General features: G+C 37.8%; 1 long non-coding RNA gene across 1 annotated transcript; it reads right to left on the bottom strand.

Annotated features, from left to right (window-relative positions):
- Positions 1-15708: 15708 nt before the first annotated feature.
- Positions 15709-17092, bottom strand: LOC126609632 (uncharacterized). The gene is made up of 3 exons (XR_007618216.1): positions 17027-17092; positions 16303-16369; positions 15709-16000 (listed from the first exon to the last, which is right to left on the bottom strand). It is a non-coding gene; the product is annotated as an uncharacterized LOC126609632 (long non-coding RNA).
- Positions 17093-19667: the final 2575 nt, after the last annotated feature.

The raw sequence follows: 19667 nt of genomic DNA, 5'->3' as shown, positions 1-19667 counted from the left end.
AATGGGGAGAGGTTGAAGTAAACCCGGTGGAGCTATTGTTTCGTATTTATTTTGTTGGCAAACAGCACATTCTGACACAAATGCCTTAATATCTTGCTTCATGCCCTGCCAGTAAAAACACCGTTTGAGTCTTTGGTAGGTTTTAAGCACCCCTTGATGTCTGGCAGTGGGCGTGCAATGATGTTCCTCCAGCACTTTGAACTTCCAACCCGAAGTAGGACTAAGAACAATGCGTCCTTTGTACTTCAAGAATCCATTATCCAAGTGGAAATGGCTAAACTTAGAACTGGCATGCGTCGAAGGGTCGGCCAAGAAGTGAGCCACTTCCTGTGATTTATTCTTAATCCAAGGATCAAGCTCCAACTTTCTTCTTAATTCATCTAACCACCCAAAATAAGGATAGGTGATAGCCCTGCATTCCAACATTTTAATTGACACTTCCACAGGTACATCTGAGCTATCCTTGTGCGTGGGAATTCTTGATAAGGCATCAGCAACCACATTTTCCTTACCGTGTTTATACTGAATCTCGTAGTCATAACCAAGTAACTTGGAAACCCACTTTTGCTGGAAAGCAGTGTTGGCTCTATGATACAGAAAATATTTAAGGCTGTTGTGATCAGTCTTAATGATGAAGTGTCTACCTTGCAGGTAGTTCTGCCACTTTTTAATTGCATATACTATAGCAATGAGCTCCCTCTCGTAGGTCAAAAGGGCTTGGTTCTTTGGTCCCAAGGCTTGGCTAGCGAAAGCCACAGGTATTCTTTCTTGTTGCAACACAACGCCTATCCCGTTTCCTGAAGCATCACATTCCAACTCAAATGGCTTCGAAAAATCAAGAAGGGCCAAGACCTGTGGTGATGCCATGACTATTTTTAAGTGCTCAAAAGCCTCATTAGCTGAAGGAGACCATACAAAGCTGCCTTTCTTAGTGAGTTGGTATAAAGGCTGACAAATCCTTCCGTATCCTGGCACAAACTTGCGATAATAGCCAGTTAACCCCAAGAACCCTCTTAACTGTTTCATAGTAGTAGGAACGGGCCACTCAAGTATAACATGAAGCTTGGTAGGGTCTGCAGATACTCCTTCCCGTGAGACAATGTGGCCCAAGTATTCCACAGTGCTCTGACCAAAAGCACACTTCTGTTTCTTCACATATAATTGATTCCGTTGCAAAACAACAAAGGTCTCTTGCAAATGAAGCAAATGATCCTCCCATGTCGTGCTATAGATTAAAATATCATCGTAGAAAACCAAGATAAACCTCCTGAGGAAAGGCCTAAAAAGATCATTCATGAGGTTTTGGAAGGTAGCAAGGGCATTGGTTAGGCCGAAAGGCATAACCAGAAATTCATAGTGGCCTGCATGAGTGCGAAATGTTGTTTTCTCTATATCTGATGGGTGCATACGAATTTGATGATAGCCAGACCTTAAATCCAGCTTAGTAAAATATTGTGCCCCAAATAATTCATCCAGCAGGTCATCAATTAGTGGAATGGGATATCGATCTTTCACAGTAATGGCGTTCAATTCCCTGTAATCCATGCACATCCTCCAGGTACCCTCTTTCTTCCTTACTAAAAGAACTGGAAATGAAAAATGGATGTGACTAGGCCTGATGAATCCGGCATCCAAGAGTTCTTGCACTGCTTTCTCGATTTCAGATTTTTTAACCAGTCCATAGTGATAGAGTCTTATGTTAGGAGGTTTTGCACCAGGAATCAATGGGATTTGATGATCATGGTTGCGAGGGGGTGGTAAGGCAATAGGCACAACAAAGACTGCCTCAAATTGGCCCAAAACCTCCTGCAGTTGCTGTAACTGAAAATGAGTAAGGTCAGATGCTTCTAATTTGTCCTGAGCCATGGAATACAATATCACCCCCAGATTGAAGTCATACGATTCCTTATCAAGTTGATGCACAGAAATCTCTTGCACTAAAGGCGTAGGAGGAATACTGTGATGCAGCCGATATGTGTATCCCCCTTTGCTGAATTCCATAGTCAAGTAGTGAAAATCCCATAGCACAAGACTGATAGTGGATAACCAATGGACCCCCAAAACCATGTCACAACCTCCAAGAGGCAAAGAGAATAGCTCAATGGAACAGTTATAACCTCCCAAGGACAGAGGGACATCCATAACACAACCACTGCCCTTAATTGTTCCACCATTAGCAATCATCACTTCAAAGGCAGGAGTGCCATCAGCCACCCAACCCCATTTCTTGGCTAATCGAGAGTCTAAGAAATTGTGAGTACTGCCAGAATCAAGCAAAATGCGCACTGTTTGGTTCCGCACAAGACCCTCAACTTTCATTGTTTGCACAGATCGATTGGCAGGGGTGCCATAGAATGCACATTCACTCAACTCCATATGCAACAGTTCTGGAATTACCTCAGTGTCGCCCTGGTCAGCCCCTAATTCATCATCCATAACATCCAACATCAACAGTTGTTTATGGGGGCATTTGTGATCACGACTCAATTTCTTTGTACAGAACCAACATTCACCCCGTTCCTTCTTGCACTGAACCTCAGCCGGTGCGAGTGTCTTATAAGGAATTGGAATGTGGCGAAGTGGAGGTGCAGGAAGTTGGGGTAGTAAGGTAGGTGGTGGTTTCAAAGTATTAGCAGCTCGAGGGAAGGAGGATTTCAGGGCATTCACTTTAGCATCAACTTGAAGAGCAATAGAAATTGCATCATGCACCGTAGAAGGGCACAACAACTTAACATCATACTATAATTCACGCTTTAACCTTCCTAAGAAACAGCTTTTGAGCAGGGCAGGACCAACATCACTAGATCGAGTGGCAAGCTTACGGAAATCAAGAATGTAATCCTTCAAAGTTCCTGATTGGCGAAGTTTGAAAAGAGACTCCATGCTATCTTCAAATTCAGGAGGACCGAACTCCTGACAAAAGGCGGTGGTGAACTCTGACCAAGAGGGTGTGGATTGCAAACATTGGCGCCAGCGAAACCATTGTAATGGTTCACCATCCAAGTGGAAGGAAACTGTAACCACCTTCAGATGCTCAGGAATGGCGTAGTAGGAAAAGTATTGGTCAGCCATATAGATCCAAGCCAGAGGATCGTCGCCCTCACTAAAACGAGGAAAATCCAAGCGAGGTTGCCCAGGAGGACGAGAAGTCAAGTCGCCACCCTCACCACCATCACGACGGGGAGGGCGAGGGGTCGCAATACTCCAAAGATCCACATCATCATGGAAGAGCGGTGAAGGATGAACGGAAAAAGTGGCGGGCGACTTAGGATCTGAAGTTTGGCCACCTCCACCAGGCAAAACTTGTTCACGATGAAATTGCTCGAAGAAGGCTTGAAGTTTCAGATCCCACGACGCCGTTAAGGAAGCATTGTTGGAGGAAATAGCCGCCTGAAGCATCTGAGGCAAATCAGCAAGAGTAGCTTCCACGACATCCATGCGAGAGTCCATGGCGGCGTACTTGGAATTGGCGGTGTGGCGGGGCATACAAGAGGGAAAACCAGGATCGGAAGGCTGATACCAATGATAAAGACCAACTCCGGATCCCTATCTCAAACCTGCAACTAGCTCAGATAGAGAGGGGAACAATGGCGGGGAAAGATAGAGAAAGGAAAGGGGAGCCGAAGCCCAATATTTTCAATTGATAATTTTTTATTTCAATTACAACCCGAATCGCACAAGCTCCATGTGAGCCTTTAATACATCTTTTCAGATCAACTAATACCACCAGTCACTACTTAACTACTAATCACCCACTTAAGGACTAACCCTGATATTACTTCTACTAAGTGACTTAACCTATCACTTATTATATTCATATCATTGTCCTAGAAACCTCAGCTGGAACCGGCCTGTGGCTATGCGTCTTCGTTTCCACCTGGGTCGGCTCCGAAACCGCCAAAAGCGAGCATCTTAGGGTTGTGAGAGAAAGATTGGATTTTGGGGGTGGGTTTTGAGGGAAGGAATGGAAGGGACAAATGGGTTATGAGAGATTGAGTTTGGAGAAGCATTGGAGGGAAAAATTAGGGTTTAGGGTTTGTTGATTCAATTGGGTTTTTGATAGGTGAGGAGTGGAGAGAAATGTGTGTGGAAATGTTGTGGCGGTCAATGGGGTGGAGGGGGCTGCAGACAGAAGAAAAGTGACAGTTTGTACAAACGGTTGGGGGTTGAAGAGGTGATGATGATGATAAGCAGGGAAAGGGAGAAATCAAGTGTGTGCAATTGTATGATAGACACAATAGGGCCTAAAAGGGTTTTCCTTTTTTTCTTTTTTTTTAGTACATCGATATTTTTACACGAAGGAAATGGGGAGTTCGACAAAGTCACATAATGGGCAGCCTAATTTGGTATCGAATTCGTAATCTACGAGATTTAAACCTAAGACCTCTCACTTCCAAATGAAGAGAAATACCATCAGACCGCAGTACTGAGTGGCAATCATTGCATCTAATTCTTCGCTTGTTTTCCCCTTAATAACTAGGGATGAAATTTTTTGTCATAATCCGATTTACCAACTGAACTATATTGATCGGTTCATAATGGTATGATATAGTTTTGGCATTTTTTCATAATCGGTTGGCATTATACCAAACCGACAATTAATGGTATGACTTTGGTATTGGATTTATTATACCAGCAGTATGCCATATCGACCAATATGTGTGTGTGTGTGTGTGTATTCTATTTAGATATTTTAGGTATTTTTTACATGCTTGACTCTTCAATTTTAGGGTTATAGAAAATAAATGACTCCTCAGTTTTAGAGTTTAAAAAATAAAGGTTGTTTAGTTTTTTTTCTAACTCTTGCACAACTTCCAGCAGCCTTGATCTCTTAGTTTTCTTCTTCTCTTCAACGCACACCTCCCTGGTTATAAGGGGATCTTATAACTAGAACTATACTTTTGAGTTTTAAGTTTTTTGTTTATGCATTAGTTACTACAATTGAATTTAGACAATTATATTAGTTAGACTTTTGAGTTTGTGAACTTATAACTATTTGGATTATATTTGCTGACAATTTTTGTTGGCTTATTAAGTTTAGATTTGATTTCTATTTTAATTTTTTAAGTCATGATTATGTTGGCTTATCATCAATTGAAAAATAGTGGCAGCAACTTCTTTTTCTCTTTTCTAGTTTGTTATTTATGGGTCGGTGCATGGTTTGGAGCTGTTGTTTTTGTACCTTACTTGCAAACCACCGGTTGTGCCATTTATTAACCGAACCAGACAATAATTTTGGCTAAACCGATTTTTGGCAACCGCAAGAAGATAGTTGGCTAGCCGTAACTGATTTTCGGTAATTATGTATATATGGGTGGTAGGTGACACAAGTAATTTGGCACGGTTTGCCAACCAAACCTAGCCCTATTAATAAAAATGTTTTATGCCTTTCAGGTTCTATGATAAGTAACACGAAATTACGAAAGTACTATTTTAAGTGTATGTGTTTGTAACTAAATAGAGCATCATGGTGATTAATTTGTGGTGGAGCCTAAATTGAATATTGGTATTTTGAAATCTGTTCACAATTATTTGACGTATGAAGTCACATTAAGCACGTCATAAGGTACTTGGGTTCATAGTCATTATGCAAGCTAAAACTACGTAACAAAAGCTTAGATTCTCACATTACTTGGTTAAGTACATAATAATTGTTAACTTTTGATCCACAATATCGATATGCTAACAATAAGGTAAATGACATATTGATCAAGAATCCAAGATATCTTCTAATTAAAAAGAGAGTAAACTTGTTCAGTTTCAAAAGCAGGGTAAAAGTGACACTTGGGTATAATTCTGGGGCATTTCAGAAATAAACATAAATGAAATGGCTTATAAGGTAAACTTATTCTTTTATTTTATTTTTCCCTCCAAAACTAACTTTTCCACTCTGACAAGAAGCAAATGGCGGCAGGGACCTTCAACAATCCCTATTGCCCCTTCGAATCACCCATTTTCCACCAAATCAACTTCCCCTGTCACCTGCCTCCGCTTCTTCGATATAATTCCGTCAAAGGTGAGTTGTTTTCTTAATTGTAACCAAAACTCCACCACTCAATTTCCCCAAATAAAATAAAAAAAGGAGTGTGCTATCCATACGCTCCATTTTATTTCTCACACATCCCTTGATAATTTCTGTCTGTTAATCTTCTTCAATTCATTCGATCCAACGACCGAAAATTAAAAAGGTGTATAAGAAGTAAAATGGAGTGTGTGGATATCACACCTCTTCAAAAAATTGAAAGTTCTTTCCCTCCTATTTGGTTGCGGAGATATGTTAGCGCTGTAAGTGGATGTCCCAAAACTTCAATGAAATGCTAACTCAGTGAACAACTAGCTCCTTGTTCAGTTTAGTTAAAGTTTTAGTTTTTCAATTCCGGTGCGTCCAAAGTAATAGCAATTATGAAGCACAAATTTTCAATTTTCTTTTGTTTTGTAGCATTTTCTCGGAAACCAAACAACCATGTAATGCTCAAATTATGCTATTCAATCTTTTCCTCGTTGGTATCTAGTTGTGCAAAAATTGTATGTACATAAGGCTATAACAAAAAGTCCCAGACGGAGGAGGAACCCAAGCCAACCTGCACACGGTTGTGTTTACTAGAGATGCTAACATTATCTTTGAGCCATTTAGTAGAATACTCCAAGATGCATTTCTTTGGATCAGGAGGTTTAATAAAATTAGGACAAAATACAGCACAACACCTCCACTTCCATATGAACCATAAGGCTACAGCAAAAACAAGATTCCAAGGTAACCCAAGCTCATGTGGATCATTGCATTTTAAATTTGCCTCCATACAACCAAGGAAGGAATCAAATTGGTTTCAATGAAGATGATGTGGAACATAAATATTTCTCCAGGCCCATATAGCTGCATGACAGCTTGAGAAAACATGAGACATATTTTTCCCTGCATAACTACAAATCAAACAAAAAGTGTTGCTAGACATGTGTTATTTAAAACGTTGCTCATTAGTCAGTAACTTACCATGAGACAAAATCCAAAGAAAGCATTTAACTTTAAGGCAACTTGCTATTCCAAATGAAAGCTCAAGAACAATCAGCAAATTCCTGGTTAGGAAAATTCATAAGATAGCCACTTTTCACATTGACCTCTCCATTATTGGTGCCACTCCAGATCATTGAGTCATTGCCACCACAGGACAAAGCAGCCGGAATACAAAGAATGTTCTGTATAACTTAGGGAGGAATCATAACACTTAACTTATCAACATTCCAAGACCCATTCTCAATGATGTTTGCAACTTTTAAATTTGGATCAAAACCATGAACTGAAGGCAGAGCATAATTAATCAAGGTATCATTTCCAACCCAAATATCAGACCAGAAATTTGTATTTTGACCATTTCCAATTCTCCATTTCAGGCCTTATGTAAGGTCTCAACACTATGAGTAATATTCCTATAAGAAGAAGAAGCACCCTTTGAGGCTTTAATTTTAAAAAGATTAGCCTCACCATGTTTGAGATATTTTTTTCCTACACATATTAGCCCATAAACCATTGTCTTTATTCAGTAACATCCAACCTGATTTAGCAAGAAGGGCCTTATTCATTTGATTTTCTTTTTTAATGCCAAGACCCCCTTTAATCATAGGACAATAAACTTTGTTCCAACTCACAAGGTGCGGTTTGTCTCAATCATCCACATTACCCCAAATAAAGTTTCTATTGGTTTTATCAAGAGAAACACAAATACTGATAGGAATGCTAGCTGTTTGCATAGTATAAACCGATATAGCAGAACCTGTTAGAGTATGAGTGTGATTCATACGGTTTGGTAATAATCCTTGTTGTCTCAGATTGCTATAAGGAAGTCTTAATATGTTTATGAGAGTTAATTCGAATTTGGTTTGGATTGAAACTCTGTGTTGATAAGCTTAAGAATAGAACTGATATTGATATAAGGAATGCAGTCTTGTATTCCTTGTGGGATTGCTATAGGGTGATTCAGGTCTTGTAGTATAAAACCACAAGCCCCTGCTCCCACAAAACACGCTCTTATTGTTCGAATTACCTATAACTTGGAGAGCATTGAGTTTTGCAGAGAGGAGAAGGTTGTGTGCAGGTTTTCCTGGCTTCTTCATCCATAAAAATGTCTGCAGGTATGTGTTGGTATAATTGTTGCAGTTCTTACACTTATATTACATACATAATTTAAGGATTGTGATTTAGTTGATTAATCCTTGTGTTCTTGGCTAGTGTATTAATCTTTTAAGTCTAGTTTATTCTTACATGTGGTATAAGAGCCAATGGATTTTTTCAATTAAGTTCAATCACTGGTCCTTCAATCTGCAAAACTAATTGCGAATTAAGTTAAAGAACAAGTCTATTTATTGGTTTTATAGAACAATGATAATACGACGTCGTTTTAGGAATACTCTTTTGTTTTTTATTTCTGACCCTGGCAACATAAAAGGGAAAACTAGGGATTTATTATGTTTTTAAATTATTTTTTTTTACCATTGTCGATCCAAAAGGGGAGAAACTCGTGTTTTTCAATCTGGGAAAGGGTAAACTTATTCTTGCTTGCTTCTTTGGAGATCAATAAAGTGATTTAGCAAAACACATTTATCTTAAACATAATAGTTCTAATTTTGAAAATTATTACTTCCACAGTGTTCATTATGATGTCTACAGATTGAGGTAATTGTGGTTTCTTAATCCTTTATATGAATAAAGATGTATTCTAATCAACTAATTATGTTGTTAAAAACCATTGAATGAAGATTGTGTTATCTTTATGATTCTTCATATTGATATTGACTCATTCCTTGTTCTATTGTTTTCTCTTGTATTATTGAAATCTGAATGGGAATTGTCTTTTTCTAGGAATTGGTGGCAACGAGATTCTAGCCGATAACTTTGGCGATGATTTTGGTTCGGCGCATCTGTAACAATGGCGATTTACTTCACAAATCTGCAATGAGTCAAGGAATCTCAATTGGGTTGACAAATATGGGTCCAGTGATGCATTTGGGTAACTCAGTTCACTATTTTATGCATGATTAATTGTTTTCCTATATGCATGATTATAGTGCGATGAGTTGGAGCATAATGAATTAAGGCTAGTATGCTATATATATATATATATATATATATATATATATATATATATATATATATATTGTGAAGGCATGATTATACGCGAAATCCCTACAGATGTCAACTTGTGATTTACATGAGATGTTTGGAATCACGATATATTTAATTGTGGGGAGTAGCACTTGCACATCTTATCTTATTGTCAGTTCCTGATTTTCAATTGGTTTGATTTATATCAAGTTTGGGTTGGAATGGATTTGACTGCATATCATATGCAAGTCAGCAGGTATTATATAGCAACAAATACAAATGCATATATAAAGTGGATGCCAATTGCTTTGTGATTTATATATAATAGCATATATGAATGAAATATGTATGCATATGGAGATAGCATTCGTGCATAGATGTTGTAATTATGGACATGCGGTTTTATCTATATCAAATAGAACTTGCATAAGTTTCTCTGCATATTGATGCATGCATACAAGAAAATATATGAACAGATGAATGAACATATATATGTGAAATATGTTTTGGGTAGAATTGTTATTGTGCATATATGACGAATCTGTATACATTTGGTGTAATTTGGGTTTTATTTTTGTAATGACCGTATTTTCATTAGTTGACCCAAATTAGATTTTTTGGCGATATAAATTGATCTTAGCTTTAAAATATTGCTTGTATGATTATATAGGTCAAGCTATAAATTTTGAGAATTAGCTTGTGTCATCCATATACAGGGATGATAAACAAATTAGCTTCTGTGATCTGTTGTCTATATTTTTGTACAACACAAATTGACATTGCTGAATGCATATTGATTTAATTTATGAATTCATAAGAAAGCCTGTGCTTATTGTATTGTGAAAGTCATGGAGTTTAAGATGCATGCTTATTGTATATGTATATTTGTGATTTCATGATGCATGCTTCTACTATTATATTTTCGTTGAAATCACAAATAGGGAGGAATATGAACTTTGAGTTATCCAGAATAAATAATGGTCTTGATTATCTCGTTTTAATTAAAACATATTGTTGTGATATATATCTAGACATTATCAAAATTTGGTTGATCTTGCTTGATGGATATTGAACTAGTTAGGATAAAATTGAATGCAAAAATATTGTGCTTGCTATTTTGATTTTGATCGTTGTTGAAATTGGTAATTTTGGGTTTATGTGAGATAAGTTTTTTTTTCCGAATGGATTGTGACTATCTTTTAATACATAGACTGTTTGCATAATGGTTTAGATGTATATGACTAAATTGAGATTATGCAATTGGTGAGGAATCGGGAACCAATTGGTTCATATCTCCAGTTTCTTTATTGGTTGTGCAGTATATTCTGTTTATGCTTAAGTGGGAGAATCTTATGTTTGAATGTAAGCATAAGGCTAAGAGTATTTAGGCCGGCTATTATAATTCATATGGATGCTTAAAAGCCAGTTTATGGTTTTATTGAAGCAATTGGTTGAATTATTTGTGTTACTTAATTAGTTTAAGTAATGAGAAGGATCCTATTATGTTAGCATTCAAATGGAAACGAATTTGGTTTCCATATGGATTCTGATTAGTCATTCATTGTATTGGAATGATTTTTAGTTAATATAGTTGCTATTAACCTGTACTTAACTTTTGTGTTAAATATGGCCTAGTTAAGTGGGAGCAAATTGGTTTGGTTTTGCTATATTGGTTCACATAATTACAAAGTGCAAATTAAGTATGTTGTGACTTTTGAGTTAATTCTGCGATGTAATAGAAAAGATTCTTAACTTCAATACTTTAAAATGCATAGGTAAGTTGTATGTGAGGTTAAGCTTTTGTCATCCAAAAGATTTGGTGATCACTTATATGAATATGGGGCTGCAGTTTGTTATAGAGCTTGTATGGTTGCTCTTAAGGGGAAGGAAAAAGTGAAAGAAGGTGCCATCATTGTGGAACATTTTGCCACTGATTTCATGATTGTTGATCCTTTAACCAAATCCTTTCCAAATGGAGTTTTCAAAGCTCATATTGCTCGAACAGGAGTGGTGGATGCTCTTGATAAGTGGGAGTAATTATATCTGTTATCAAGAGCTTATGGAAGCCTATTGTGGAATGCTTTACAAGTGGGAGTATGTTGCACAAGGTTTTCTGGAAGCTAAGTGTTCTAGTTTAGAACTTTATGCTTTATAGTTAGTTTTATGCTTTGTAGCTAGATTTTGTTTATGTTATCTAGTTAGTTGATGTTTTCATATAGTTCAACCCCTCCAGATAAATCTGTGATCAGTTGTTCAATGAAAACAGTTTGATAATTCAATAAAGGCTCTTGAGTTAATATTTTCGAATTTTGATAGAGCTGTTAGTGAATTATAATATTTTGGTTTATATTTTGGGCTTTATGAGTGGGAGTAAACTTTTGGTTTGCTCATGAGCTATGAAATGTTACTGCAAGCATGAATTGGACTTTGTGATTTATAAGATGAATCTGTACATTGTATTGCAGAGGAGATTATGAATTCATTGTCTAATATGTGTGAGTAGTATCATGTTAATATTGGAGACATATGTGTAACGCTTGTGTGATCACCTTTATATTGAATTTGAGATGATAATTTACTGTTATGAATCATACTCAAGTGGGAGAATGTTAGCGTATGAGTGTGATTCATATGGTTTGGTAATAATCCTTGTTGTCTCATATTGCTAGAAAGAAGTCTTAATATGTTTATGAGAGTAATTCGAATTTGGTTTGGATTGAAACTCTGTGTTGATAAGCTTAAGAATAAAACTCATACTGATATAAGGAATGCAATCTTGTATTCCTTGTGGGATTGTTATAGGGCAATCCAGGTCTTGTAGTATAAAACTACAAGCCCCATGCTCTCACAAAGCACACTCTTATTGTTCCAATTACCTATAACTTGGAGAACATTGAGTTTTGCAGAGAGGGGAAGGTTGTGTGCAAGTTTTCATGGCTTCTTCATCCACAAACATGTCTGCAGGTTGGTATAATTGTTGCAGTTCTTACACTTATATTACATACATAATTTAAGAATTGTGATTTAGTTGATTAATCCTTGTGTTCTTGGCTAGTGTATTAATCTTTTAAGTATAGTTTATTCTTACAGAAGCAACATACTTAATTAAAGTAAGCCTACCTGCTATAGAAAGCATTTTACTCTTCCAAGAAGACAACTTCATCTAAACTTTATCTACCACATATTGATAGGTTGCTTTATTAACCCTTTTATGCAAAAAAGGAACTCCAAGATATGTCCTAAGCAAGCTAGCTACATTTGAGCCACATATCCTGCTGATTCTACGAGCCACTCTTCTCCCAAAAAGTTCTCCATTAACGATAACTCTGAAGTTAATAGAACTTATACAGCTCAAGATGAGCTGGAGTAAGCTTTCATCAATACCAATTTCAGAAAAAACATAAGCAATGAAACCCCATGATACTCTGTCATAAGCTTTAGACAAATCAATTTTCCAAGCCAAGAAGCCATTTTTTCCTTTAGCAAGCTTAAACTTATGTAGAACTTCCTGAGCTTTCACAATATTATCTGTTATATGATGACTAGGAACAAAACTAACTTGATTTGGACTAATAATCTTTTCCATTATAGGCCGCAGTTTGCAAACCAGAAGTTTGGAAACTACTTTATACATTGTAGTACATAAACTGATGGGCCTAATTTGATTCATAAAAATTGGATTAAGGATTTTAGGTAAAAAGGTGATAAACGTTTCATTCATACTAGGAGGAATTCTGTCATGCTGAAAACAATGCCGAACAGAAGCGGTGACCTCATTAGCACACTCATTCCAGCAAATGCTGAAATGAGGGCTAGAAACCCATCAATACTAGGAGCTTTAGGGGGGCCAATAGCAAACAAACAATCCTTGATTGCAGAATTATCAACTTGAGCATTAAGATCTCTAACTTCATCCTCCAACAAAGGAGGGAAAAAATCGGGCAAATTCATGAAAGACTAATTAGAACTTCTATCAGTGAACAACTCTTTGAAATAATCAACCACCACAACTTTCAAATCCTACTGCCCTTCCTTCCAAACACCAGAGCCATTTTAAGTCTTTCCAACTTGTTTTTCCTCCTTCTAATAAGAATAGACAAATGGAAAAATTTGATGTTCTTGTCGCCGTCTTTAAGCCAAGAAACTCTAGATTTTTGTTTTCAAAAACAAGCTTCCTGATTTAAGATAAAATAATAATCTTGGAGCAACTTATCTTCCAAATCAAGGAGAAATTGAGAATGCTTGACATCCAAAGCTTTTTGGATACCTTGGAGCTGAGCAAAGATTCTTTTCTGCTTATGAAAAATATTCCCAAAGATCTCCCAATTCCACTTTTCAAGAACCTCTTTAAACTCATTGAGTTTAAAAGGAATATTATGATTACTGGTAGACCAGTTAGCCTGCACATGTTGCTTAAAACTTTCAGGTTGCAGCCACATCGCCTCAAATCCAAAAGGTTTAAGAGTAGCTCTAGGAACTTTGTTTGACATTAAACTGATTAATAAAGGATTGTGATCAGAGCTAAGCTTGGGTAAATGCTTCACAAAAGCTTCAGGAAAAATAACTCTCCAAGAAGGATTGCAAATAGCCCTGTCAATAGGTTGTTTAATAAGCCCATTAGAGCACCTCTTGTTTACCCAAGTGTACTTACTGCCCATAAAACTATGGCTGGGCATGGGCCGGGCCGGGTAAAGTGATTTTGAGTTTGGGAATCGGACCTAACCCAGCTCGTTTGGTTCGAGGCGGGTCTACGGGTAGAAAAAGTAGATCCCATATCAAAAGTTGAAGGCTTTGGCGAAGAATTAGTAGAAGAGCAAACATTGGGGAGGATTTGTCGGAGGGCTTGAAGCTGAAATCAGAGGCCAAGAGACCTTCAAAATCATTCATAGCGATTGGGATTTCTGGGTCACCCTTTCTCTCCTTCCTACTCCTTGTGTTATTCATTTTTTGTTGTACAAAAACAAATGGAATGATCTTTAAATTCTCTCAAAGGGTAGATGTGGAATTATATGAAAAGTTAAAGAGGTGATCTTGTTGCAGAAGATGACAGGGTCTGTTGAGGATCTGAGGGAGAAAAACTTTAAGAGTGAAAGACATGAGGTGAGGGAGGAGGGTAGAATAGGTATCTGGGATTCGACGTGAGGTGAGAGAGACATGAGAGATTTGATGAAATCGAAATCGCAAAATTGAAAAGATGGATAGTGCGGGTGCCTGGATTCTGGGATGTCGTTGAGGACTCGAGGAGGACAATCGAGGTTGTTGGGCCATCGTGGTGGTCGCCAGGGCCCAGACTCGTGACGCGGTAATGTCGGGGTGGTGGATGAGATAACTGACAGAAAGTGACGGAGTATGGGTGAAACCGTGAAGGGGAGGGGACGACGCACGCAAGAAGGCAAGAAAGAATCGAGTTCAAGGACTCGAGTGACAGAGTCGAGGTTGATGACGAGGAGAACTAAGGTAAAACTAACGATCAAGATTGGATGGAGAGATGATCTCTTCAATCTCGTCCGTCCATTGCAATTACAAACGGGTCGGTCCGGAGCCTCGTTTTTCTATACATCTGGAATTGGCCAACCCTTAAAATTTCATCAACCTGCCCCGTCTCGCCCCGTTTCTTTTATTAAAAAATTGGAACCGGCCCGTACTCACCCCGAACCTTGATTACCCATCTCGACCCACGGTTCCTATACCCGTTTGCCCACCCCTACATAAAACCCATATCAATCATACCAGTTTTATCAAACCAACAACAAAAATCAGTTTGGTTACAAATTGGATTCCCTTCATATCTTTCATCTGCAAATAGAACACAATTGAAATCTCCAGCCACGAGCCAAGGCAGAGTAGAATTATCGTATATAAGATCTAATGTTTTCCATAAGCATTGCCTCTTAGAGATATTCGGACTACCATACGCAACTGAGAAAATCCAGGAGTCAACACCATTGCCATCAATAAACATGGAAATCACTTGACTAGTTACAAGAATAAGAGTAAGAAAAACTCTTGAGTCATTCCAAAGAACCCAAATACCACTAGAAAAAACCCATAGCTTCAGAAACAACAGAATTAGAAAAATTCAATTGTCTGATTACCTCAACAACTCTGTTATAACTAATTCTAGGCTCAACCACAACTAAGACATCAACATTGTTATGCTTAACTAAATCAATTGCAGTACTGACAAAATTCTCTTTGACATCCCCTCTAACATTCCATACTAAAAAACTCATTAAAAATAATGGGAGAGAAGATCAATGACTAAATCAAAACTTAATAGTCCATCAAACATTCCTCCACAGAGGAGGCAATCATCTCATCATCAATGGCAATATTGCACTTATCATCAACCTTACCTTCACCAATCCCAACAATTGATTGAGTATTATGAAGGTAATCATCAACTTACCCTCACTAACTGCCATATCTCTCTGGTCTAGGCCTACATCCTACATCCTGATCATGAATATTAGGAGGTTCATGACCAAAGATATAGGTTCCTTTAGTCATATTAGGACTGTAGTCGATATCAGTTTTGAAATGTTGAGGAGTTTTAAAATGATGCACACTTGAAAGGGAGCTACCAACTAAATTATTAAGCAGAGAAACTTTTTATTTTTTGATATGTAGTATTTCAATGCTAATTTCGAGTTATTCACTTTCGTTGTGAAATTGCTGAGGAAAATAACAAGTGTTGTATATATAGACACACATGTATAAGGTGTGTCACTTTCACTTGCATGACTCAGCATATGATGACTATGCACACATGTTGAAGGGAAATTTCCCACATTAAGTAATGCCTCTATAGATTCATTGACTATAATCCGTATGTCAACTGAATCCCTCGTTGGAGGCGTTCTCGGACAGTCTTTTTTCGAAGCCTTGTTTAGGTGGGGGTACCTGTAAAAGGTACTCCGACACTTAAGTCAGTCAATTGAATTTGTGCTTTCTAGTCAGGGGTTTCAATTACATGTGACACACCCCAACCCGAAGGGTCCACTTGGACTCCGAATCGAGTTGTGTTGGCTGACACCTAGAGGGTGATGAAGCCATAAAGTGTAGTGTAGTGGAGGAAGAATATGAATAATTTTAAACCTAAAAGTGCCTAAACAAAATAGTGCGCAGGCGAGCGGGATTGCACCCATTACACAAGTGATGGTAGAGCATAAGAACAATACAGTAAAATAGGATGAGGGTTATACCACTGAGGAAAACCATCCCCTCAGATTTGCCAGAATCCTCATTTACACATAAGCACAGCTACTAAACCTGGAGGGGCGAAAACAAAGTTGAGTGGATCAACAAAAATAATGCTTATAAGAAAACCTTTATTTTTGAATATATTAACCCCTCGTCGTAAAACAAGTATAGTTTCCTTAAAACATACTACGTAAGTATGTAAACAGTAATACAACAGCGTTAAAACCAGAAATATACCAAGTCATGATATATCAAATGCCACAGTAATATAATCATGTACTAATCAAGTATAAATAAATGCTTATCCATCTAAGCTAACACACGAGTTCGAACAGATAATTTCTGACACGAATATAACTGGGTGTAATCAATATGCTCTAGTACTATGATCACATGAAGGCTGGTGCAGAAGCACGATCACATACAAGTCAGATTGCCTAATGCAATCTACCCAACAGGACTGGCACCTAACTTGGATCCAAGGTGAGTGAACGGTACGATGTGAACATACACGTGAAGGACTGGCCCTGGGGCAAGTACTAACACCAGGGTGCAGCAAGATGAGCATGTATACAAGTATGTACGAATGTCATGATAGTAATATCTCAACCGTATAGCAGTATTTATCACAATAATGATACCAGGCAATATAGGCGTAAAATGAAGTAAATACGCATTTATGGAAACTATGATATGTATAGGTATAAAAACAAATTGCCCACTCACAAATACTTAGCCGCCGAAGAGCCATGCAAACTAGCAAACGTGGAATCGTCACAAGTAATTGCCCCTAAGCACATAAAGGGTCCAATTAATAAAACTATATTAAAACAATTGAGTTTGGGAAAATGAACGTCAGAAACGGATTCAGGACATCGAATTACTGTTAAATTTTTGAAAAGTCAACAGGGGGAATATTCCCTGATGGACGAAATATTCTCTGACAAATGGAATATTCCCTTAAAGGGTTTGGGTTTGGAGTCACGAGCCTAAGGCCCTAAAGGACAAAGGCCCAAGACCTTATGGTTTTTGAGAAACAAAAAAATAAAACCAAACTAAATTTGGTTTTGGACTTTAACCTACAAGGCCCTAAAGGCCTTTAAAACAAAAACCTAAAGAGGTTGATTTGGGCTTGGCAAGAAAGGCCCATAGGCCTGGTGTGCCGGAGCTAAACGGAAGGGAATGCCGGATTTCGGCCGGAAAGGTGAACAAACTTTAAACGTTAATAACTTTGTCAATACTTAACGAAATCGAGTGATTCGAAAATGAAAGTTGTAGTTCTCAAAGAGGCAAAGAGAATAGTACTTACACGACATCAAACTCGTCGTGGTTTGGCCGGAAATCACCTCGAAAGCTGAGGAGGTCGCTGAAAACTGGGTAAGATTCAAATGAGTATAACTTCTTCAATACTCAACAAAATTGGGTGAAACAAAAAGGAAAGTTGTAGTACTCAGCGAGACAAAGAAATTGATACCTTGCATGTCGGCCAACTCGTAGTGGTTCGGCTGGAAATTGCCTCGAAAGCTCTGGCCAAACTGCGACTTTTTGAAACTGGGTTGTTTCGACGTTGTTTCTTCACTAAAGTGTTGTAAGAGCTTCGTGGGGTTGCGTAGAAGCCTACCCAAGCATCTAAACATCCCAACTCACTCAAAAACACGTCGAACTTAGTTAGCCCGAGTTTAGACCTTACGAGTTAATCAGTCAAAACTTGTTCAAACTGGGTTTTAAAAACATGGTTGTGTTCGTGAAGATGAGAGGAGTACAATGTGAGTGTTTTTAGCTTCAATCTATGGCATTTGAGGTTCGTTCATGGCATTGCAGAGAAGAGAGAGTGTACAAGAAAGAGAGAGAGAAAAGGAAGAGAGATAGCTCATTTTTCTGATTTTTTTTTTTTTTTTTTTTTTTTTTGCTTTTCTGATTGGATGCTGAAATGAGGGAGTGGATGGGATTGGTTGGTGAGAAATGAGAGTTGATTGAGAGGTGTAAGTAATGGGGGCGCACGGGTTGGATAAAAAGGGTAAATAGGATAGGGTTTTGGATCTTCTTACTGTAAAAAGACATTGAAATCTATCCATAATAGTATTTCTACACTGATAAAATCCTTGTATACTCAAAAGAACGCGTGAAATTTAAATTACGGAGCGAGAAAATAAACAAGGAAGAAATAGATACGTCCACGTCATTTGCCCCTAAGGGCATAACAGTAAACACATACTCAGGGGAAATTACATACGAAATTTAGGGACGGGTTGTCACAGCGTGCCTTGTTTTTTTACTACTCTCCCTATTTATAGAATTCTAACGCTTAAAAAAACAAGTACCACGACATGTCCTTAGCTCCCTCTTCCTTAATGGTCATTCGTAGTAGAGGTAGTTATCGGCCTCTTTCTACCTTTTCCCGAGCTCTTCTTGCAACGTCAGACACATTTTCCTTCCCATGCATGAGTGAGGAGCCACGACACATGCGGGGTTAGCATGTTTCTTGTGGGATTTTCTCTTTAGTCTACCCGTCATAGGCTTGTCTTACGCAACAACATCTGTTTCAATGAATGGTATTGGCCTATAAGTCGAAACAACATTTTATCCTCCCATAATGCACATTTTTTTCCTTTTTTACTGGTGCGTAAAATTAGGAAAAATTGAGCTTTCGATCGCATGAGGCCCATGAAATAATATTCTTTAAGCCAAGCTAAAACTTAAAGCAACTTTTGCTAAAGCCAAACCACTTGCTAAAGCCAAATTTGCTAAGGCCAAATTCACTTTTTCTAAAGCTAAATTTACCAAAGCCACCTGACCTTTTCCTCTTTTCTTTACTTGCAAAAGCTGACACTCATTTGTTACCTTTGCCTAACTTACAAAAGCTGATTGACGCCTAACTTACAAAGGCCAACTGACATTCTTTGCCTAACTTGTGAAAGTCAACTGACACTCTTCGCCTAACTTATGAAAATCGACTGATAACTTACGAAAGCAAACTGACAGTCTTCGCCTACTTATGAAAGTCAATTGACACTCTTCGTCTAACTTACAAAAACCGACTGATAACTTACAAAAGCCAACTGACACTCTTTGCCTAACTTACGAAAGCGAAAGCTAACTGACACTCTTTGCCAAACTTACGAAAGCCGACTGACACTCTTCGCATAACTTATAAAAGCGAAATGACAAGTCCTTTTTTTGAAAGTAGACGAATTGCACTAAAATTGGCTCTGTTTAAACAACATTACTCTGCTAAAACTAAACAATTCCCCATTTGCTAATCACATTTTCAATTCCCAAAGCTTGCTTCCTAACACTTCCCTCAATTATTTATTTTTTTATTATTTTTATCCACTTACTTACTATTATGTATATTTAATATACATGT

The sequence above is a fragment of the Malus sylvestris genome, chromosome 17 (assembly GCF_916048215.2).
Source record: "Malus sylvestris chromosome 17, drMalSylv7.2, whole genome shotgun sequence".
Lineage (NCBI taxonomy): Eukaryota > Viridiplantae > Streptophyta > Magnoliopsida > Rosales > Rosaceae > Malus > Malus sylvestris.
Note: the sequence above shows the minus strand (reverse complement) of the source record. Positions and strands in the feature narration are given on the sequence as shown.